The 7514-nt window shown below is 40.8% G+C and overlaps 1 long non-coding RNA gene across 1 annotated transcript; it reads right to left on the bottom strand.

The window, feature by feature from the left end:
- Positions 1 to 904: 904 nt before the first annotated feature.
- Positions 905 to 1643, bottom strand: LOC115642083. Its single transcript, XR_003998150.1, has 3 exons — positions 1570 to 1643; positions 1398 to 1475; positions 905 to 1310 (listed from the first exon to the last, which is right to left on the bottom strand). It is a non-coding gene; the product is annotated as an uncharacterized LOC115642083 (long non-coding RNA).
- Between the last annotated feature and the right edge of the window lie 5871 nt (positions 1644 to 7514).

The raw sequence follows: 7514 nt of genomic DNA, 5'->3' as shown, positions 1-7514 counted from the left end.
ATTTTAAAGTTCTGTTAAACCTCTCCAAGATCCCGGCTTTGACTTCGTTATTGGTAACAAAATGGTGTACCCCATGTTGCTTAAACAGATTTTTTAAAGCTTTGTATAAAAACTCTTTTCCTCGGTCTGCTTGTAATTTTTGAGGCACGCGGCCTTTTGAAAAAATAGCTTTAAACGCTTTTGCCACCTCTTTCCCTGTTTTATTCTTTAGGGTTACAGCCCATTTAGACAAAATATCTATCACTGTTAAAATATATTTACGACCGTTATTGTGGTTAGAATAGGCGACTATATCAACCAAATCCGCTTGCCATTGCACATTCACATTAGACACAACTGTTTTATTTCTTTTAAATTTAAGCCTTGCCGGTTTATCTAAAGTGTAAGCATCTTGATCCGCAAGCCAAGCAATAACCTGCTTTTTGCTTAAAGTTTTATGGTGTTTTTTAGTGGTCTGAAATAAGGGTGTTATACCCCCAAAACTTCCAACTTCTCCGGGAGAGTAATAAATTTTCTTTAGCAAATTTGCCACGTTTAACCCGCCTTGCTTTAAAACACAAGTATACACAAAAATTTGTTTTTGCTTTTGTTTTTATTTAATACAATGTCTATACACATTTTACTTTTAAAGCAACAGCAAAGTAATATACGGTACAATCACACATTTCTTTAACGCATAAGCAAAATAATATAAAAAATGGTTATACAAACTTTTTTTTTTCAAATTTTACAATACATTTTAATTAATATTTTTTGAGCCTTTAAGGTCAGAAGCTGATATGTAAAAAGTTTTATAATCCATTTTACGAACCCTGCTACACACCAATCAATGAATATAGGCTGCCACCTCGTTTGACAGGTCTACCAGCAAGATGTTTCTGCAACCTCCCTAATCATTTTAACAACTTTGGTTATAGTTTCAGTGGTTATGTTAAACTTTTTCAGTTTGTAGCCTTTGACTATAATTACATTTAAAAGCTGGGCCACATTCAGTTTAGAAGAAGTATGTCTAATCTGATAAAATACGTCTGAGTGACCCAAAAAAATACAAGGGTGACTAGAAGGGTTGGACTCATTTACCACGTAGGCTGCACAGTTTTCCAAAAGTGGTTTTTTCAAACAGTGGTAAATGGCTTTTACTACAACAGCTCTAATAATATCAGCCATAACGGCATCTTCACAGCTTTTCTGGTCACCCTCCTTACTTTTTACAGACATTTTTTTAACATCTTGTTTCACGCAAAAAAAAACCAGGTACATATTACGGTTATTCTGCTCAAAGGCCACCTCTCTTCATCTTCTGAAAATGTCTGTCAAAAACATAGTAAAAACATGTTTTAAATTCTTTGTTGCAAAGATTTAAAAATAAAAAAAGACCTACAATTTATTTGTGCTACCTCAATCATACCCTCGTCTGATTCTGAATCATCATTATCATCCTCAGCTGATGCACCGTTGGGCCCCGTAGCACCTTCCTGTAGTTAGACACAAAACATATAGTTTTATTTAACCTCCCCTTATATATGTTTATATTTATATTTTTTTCAAGATTATCTAAGTAACTTTTACCTCACCATGTTCTTTGGGTTCTACCATTGACACCTGCTCACTGCACACCCTGTTTGTGTCCTTTGTTTCTGAATCACGCTGGCAAGGGCTCCATCGATCATAGTTTCAGCCACCTATTATTAAGCCAACCGTATAGTAATGTTTAATTAGTGTCATACAAAGATATATTTCTTTTCTTTCAAATAAGTTAAGCTGCCTTTACCTCCTCATGTGCTTTTGTCTCTGCATCTGTTGGCCGTTTGTCACACACCAGAGCAGTAATCTTGTATGGCCCCGGCTTGGTTATCTGTCCAAAAAAAACCCCCAAAAAAGTAATTTTTAAGAGCGTAAATATAATAATTTTTTTCACAACGGGTAAAGCTTTCACTTGCTTTTACCATAACAATATAGCCATCTTTCCATGACTCGGGGTCTATCAGCTGGTTCTCGACATCACTATCCTGCAACGATCCCTCGGTTGCCATGTCCTCATATATAGGCTCTTCTTCCATTCCTACCTATAAAAAATAAAAATATGTAACCATTTATCTTTATAAAACATTTTGTAATTTTTTCATTACTTTGTTATAAAAAGGGGGTTTTACCTCTGCCTTTTTTTCCAAATCCGACAACAATTTTTTTCGCACTTGATCCTTTTTCTCTTTTACAAATGGCTATGGCTTCATAAAGTCTTCCTCTTTTTTCGGTTCTATTTCAGGATGAAATGTAGGGTTCGGCAACAACCCTTTCTCATTGGCAAAATAACTGTAAAGAGGTCTTCTCTTCTGAACATGGACTGGTGCACCCAGGGGCAATTCCAGCTTCTTGGCTTCTGTAGGTGTCTTGTACATGGACATGTCTTTGTGTTTAGGCACCCTGTTTTAAAAATTCTGCTTGCAAAACTATGTGTTTTTATACACAAGAACACATGCTCATTGGTAAACAATAGCTCGTTTCTAAAAGGCTCTTGTTTAAAATCTTGGGACTCTAGGATTGGTTTAACAAGTGCTTTCTGTGACCTAACTGTAAATATCATCTCTGATTGGTCCACTAAAAGGAGGGGCTAGCTCCCTAGTCTCACCATCCAGAACAGCTTTCATTTCACTTCCAACAGTTGTAGGGGTAGGATGTCTTGCTCTACACGTGTTCAGTAAAATAAACACTGCTTTATTTTTTCTTCTCTTTCTATTCTTTCATAACCAGCCTCTTTTCTTCAATAACTTACCTCACGTCTTTCAAATTTCCTTTTTTCCTCTAAACCTTACTCGGACTCTCTTTTTTCCTCTTTACACTCTTCTTTCAACCTTTTTCTCTCCATGTACACAAGCACAAACATACACAACACTTCCCCTAGTCAAACACATACACACACATGTTTTTTCAAAATGGCCGACGGTGCCATACTTTGGCGCCAACGGAAATGGGGGGTGGAAAGGCGGGACATAAGCCCTAAAAGGGGCATGGAAACCTGTCAAAAGTTTTATGATGATGAGTGCTATCAAGCTTATTACTACTCAGGTGTAACCGAGAACACAATCTGATCCAATGAAAGTACTCCAGTTTTACATTGTGTAACTAAGAACAGAATGTGACCCAGCTGGTCAGATCCCCAGCTGGTGTAAATAGGCATAGATGTATTGAAGTAAATGGAGCTATAACAATTTATACTAGCTGAAGATTTAGCCCACTGTCTTAAAGGAACTTCCAGGATGTTCCAAATCTGTCAGTCACTTATACCAGGATACATTCAGAGCAATTCCATTTGTTGAAGAATCTTTGGTCTTACTAATAAGTATTCTGGTGGGAATCTGATTCTGATCATCTTACACCAACACAAATCAGGACTAACTTGACTGATAAATGGAGTCACATAGATGTAGAGCAGATCAGAATCAGGTGTGGTGTCCAGTCATTAATGTGTGGGAGTGAGTGAGCATGTGTTAACTAGAGATCAACATATCTTAACTATCAGAGGGTAGCCGTGTTAGTCTGGATCTATAAAAGCAGCAAAGAATCCTGTGGCACCTTATAGACTAACAGACGTTTTGGAGATGCATGCATCTGAGGAAATGGGTATTCACCCACGAAAGCTCATGCTCCAAAACGTCTGTTAGTCTATAAGGTGCCACAGGATTCTTTGCTGCTTTTACATATCTTAACTAGAGATCAATGTTTACTTGGCAGCCGTTATCAAGCAGAGTGCCCCAGGAGTTGGTCTTGGGGCCGGTTTTGTTCAACATCTTTATTAATGATCTGGATGATGGGATGAATTGCACCCTCAGCAAGTTCGCAGATGACACTAAGCTGCAGGGAGAGGTGGATACGCTGGAGGGTAGGGATAGGGTTGAGAGTGACCTAGACAAACTGGAGGACTGAGCCAAAAGAAATCTGATGAGGTTCAACAAGGACAAGTGCAGAGTCCTGCACTTAGGATGGAAGAATCCCATGCACTGCTACAGACTAAGGACTGAGTAGCTAGGCAGTGGTTCTGCAGAAAAGGACCTAGAGGTTACAGTGGATGAGAAGCTGGATATGAGTCAACAGTATGCCCTTGTTGCCAAGAAGGCTAACAACATTTTGGGCTGTATAAGTAGAAGCATTGCCAGCAGATCGAGGGAAGTGATTATTCCCCTCTATTCAGCACTGGTGAGGCCACATCTGGAGTATTGCGTCCAGTTTTGGGCCCTCCACTACAGAAGGGATGTGGAAAAACTGGAGACAGTCTGGCGGAGGGCAACAAAAATGATTAGGGGGCTGGGGCACATGACTTACGAGGAGAGGCTGAGGGAACTGGGGTTATTTAGTCTGCAGAAGAGAAGAGTGTGGGGGGATTTGATAGCAGCCTTCAACTACCTGAAGCTCCGTTGTTCTCAGTGGTGGCAGATGAAAGAACAAAAAGCAATGGTCTTAAGTTGCAGTTGCGGAGATGTAGGTTGGATATTAGGAAACAGTATTTCACTAGGATGGTGGTGAAATGTTGGAATGAATTACTTAGTGAGGTTGTGGAATCTCCATCCTTAGAAACAACTAGGAGTCCAGTGGCACCTTAAAGACTAACAGATTTATTTGGGCATAAGCTTTCATGGGTAAAATGCCTCGTTTCTTCAGATGCATGGAGTGAAAGTTTTCGAAGAAGTGAGGCTTTTTACCCATGAAAGCTTATGCACAAATAAATCTGTTAGTCTTTAAGGTGCCACCAGACTCCTTGTTGTTTCTGTGGATGCAGACTAACATGGCTACCCCCTGATATTTGACTCCATCCTTAGAGGGTTTTAAGGCCCAGCTTGACAAAGCTCTGACTGGGATGATTTAGTTGGGGTTGGTCCTTCTTTGAGCAGGGGATTGGATTAGATGGCCTTCTAAAGTCTCTTCTAACCCTAATCTTCTATGATTCTATGACAGATAAAAGTTTGTTTACAACTTCTTCCTTGTCCCACAGGTGGTGTAAGTTGGATGGAAAGACATATACTATTACTGAAGCATTAGGATATTCCAGGGTGTATTATTGTGTACTGCAATGAGCAACCAACTAGCATACAGTATGTGCTTTGTTTGGCCTTGTGCCTCAGACCTCCTCCATGAACGGTTGCTACACAATAATATTTGCCTCAGTATGCTTGGTTACAATTATAAATTGCTTTTAATTATTAGAAAAAATATAAAACCAGGAACAAGTTCTGAAAGTACTGGGCCATATTCTCCCCAGCATTAAAGCAGCATATATTGCTATTCCACAAAGTTGTCCTAGAGAGTGCCATGCCACAAGAAGTGTGAGTGATTTCTGGTGTGGCAATTCCTATTTACAAAGCCCCATACTATGGTTAAGACCCAAGACCATTTTAAATTGCTTGTGTGTAGCTGAAAAGTTCTTGCAAAGTCAAGAAGTTTATTTCAATCCCTTGACAATCGAGCAAACAAAGAAAAGAGAAGGTAGTTTCACTGACGGAATTCAAAGCTTTGATCTCAGCCTCTCTAAGTCAGATGATTTAGCAAGTCCTGGATGTTATCACTGTTAGAACACAGGCTCTTGTGTCTCATCCTAGGGATTATCCAGACATAATCAGTTCAGTGTTTTAAATAAATCATGAAGCTGCTCAGCCTAGGAAACTTCCATTAACTCCTGAAAAGCAGGGATTGAATTCTGATTTTCAAGGCAAGATGGTAAATCCAGCCTGTCTGTTTCTCAGGTCTGGGATGAGAGACTTATTCTGAACCTTGCCTTGTTTCAGGATTATTTAAAGATAAAGAAGGAGGGAAATTTACGAGGAAACACCAGTGCATGTATAGAATTTGAGAGTATTAAAAATGTATTGTTGTGGAAAAGACCACCACCCAGTTGATTTGGATCAGACAGCCTGAGGCACCTTTATTGATAAAACAAGATTACAAGTATGCATACAGGGAGAGACGGCGTAACCTCATGCAAGAGATAGGCCGCTCTGCCCCTTACAATTTTACCAAGCTTATAAAGGTTAAAACCGCAAAATGTCACATTTATATTTGGGCTATATTGCTTAACACAGTATATTAAAACTAATGTTTTACCTTATCTAGCATAAAATATTATAATTGAGCAAGCTATTTCAACACCTATCATGTGTTTTGGCAGTGGGTGAGCTGGTCATTCTGTAACTCCACCTTGCAGTTACCGTAAGCAAGCAATAATTATCCTACTATATTTTGCTTAAAGCTGAGCTGTCACTCAAGTGACCCCTTGTCCTCCTCCTAGTTCCTCTTTTGTCAGTGTTTCATACCCCGCTTTCTCATATCTAGTTTCTCCACACCCAGTGCCACAGTATGCAGATAAACAAGTTTCTTTGAGAACTAAAACCATGGCTTTTATTTTGCATTTATTTAGCTTGCATGGGCCTGTAAACTAATAAAGCTAAAAGCATATAATTGTTACAATATTTTATGTTAAAATCACAGATGCTTATATCAATGGCAGGACTCTGCAGCAGCGACTGATAGATTACTATTTCAATCAAGGCCCTGATACAGTATCCGACCAGTGACAGTAACCTCCCAAAAGGCTTTGGTGGCAAGACAAGATCCCATATAAACAGTTGCAAAGCTCTATCCAATGAGACGGGGAGGGGTTATGTTCCCTCACAGTATGTAGTGAGGAGGCACGATCTTGTGGTTAAGGCACTAGACCAGGACTCAATTCCCAGCTCTGCCATTGATTCCCTGTGTGGACAAGTCACTTCACTTCTCTGTGTCTCAGTTCCCCATCTGTAAAATGGTGATAACAACCAATACTTTTTGATCTCTTTACAGCGTAAGCTCTTTTGGGCAGGGACTGTTTCTTATTACCTGTGTACAGCACCAAGCACAACAGGGTCCAGATCTCCGGCCTTTCTACTTTGCTGGAATACAAATAACAACAGTTTTTTTGTTTTTTATTAAATCTCTTGTCCCATTGTGACCATTATGGCTGAAGAGGAAATAATCTGAGAGAAGGACTACATATAGGCTTGCCAGGCATTAGGTTTTCAACTGGAACACCCAGTCGAAAAGGGACCCTGGTGGCTCCGGTCAGCACCACTGACCCAGTCCTTAAAAGTCCGGTTGATGGCGTGGGACTAAGGCAGGCTCCCTGCCCAGCTCCATGAGGCTTCCTGGAAGCAGACAGCATGTTGCTCAGCTCCTAAGCGCAGGGGTGGCCAGGGCAGTTCCGTGCGCTGCCCCCACCCCAAGTGCCAGCTCCGCAGCTCCCATTGGCCGAGAACCATGGCCAATGGGAGCTGCAGGGGTGGTGCCTGTGGGCGAGGGCAATGTACAGAGCTGCCTGGTTGCGCCTCCACCTAGGAGCCAGAGAGACATATCACCTCTGCTTGGGAGCCACCTGAGGTAAGCACCACCTGGAACCTGCACTCCTCACCCCCTCCCACACCCAACCCTCTGCCCCATCCCTGAGCCCCCCCTGCACCCAAACTTCCTCCTAGAGCCTGCATGCTGCACCT

Source organism: Gopherus evgoodei, unplaced genomic scaffold, assembly GCF_007399415.2.
Source record: "Gopherus evgoodei ecotype Sinaloan lineage unplaced genomic scaffold, rGopEvg1_v1.p scaffold_37_arrow_ctg1, whole genome shotgun sequence".
In the NCBI taxonomy this organism is placed as follows: domain Eukaryota; kingdom Metazoa; phylum Chordata; order Testudines; family Testudinidae; genus Gopherus; species Gopherus evgoodei.
The sequence above is the reverse complement of the archived record's forward strand: the minus strand, read 5'-3'. Positions and strand labels throughout refer to the sequence as shown.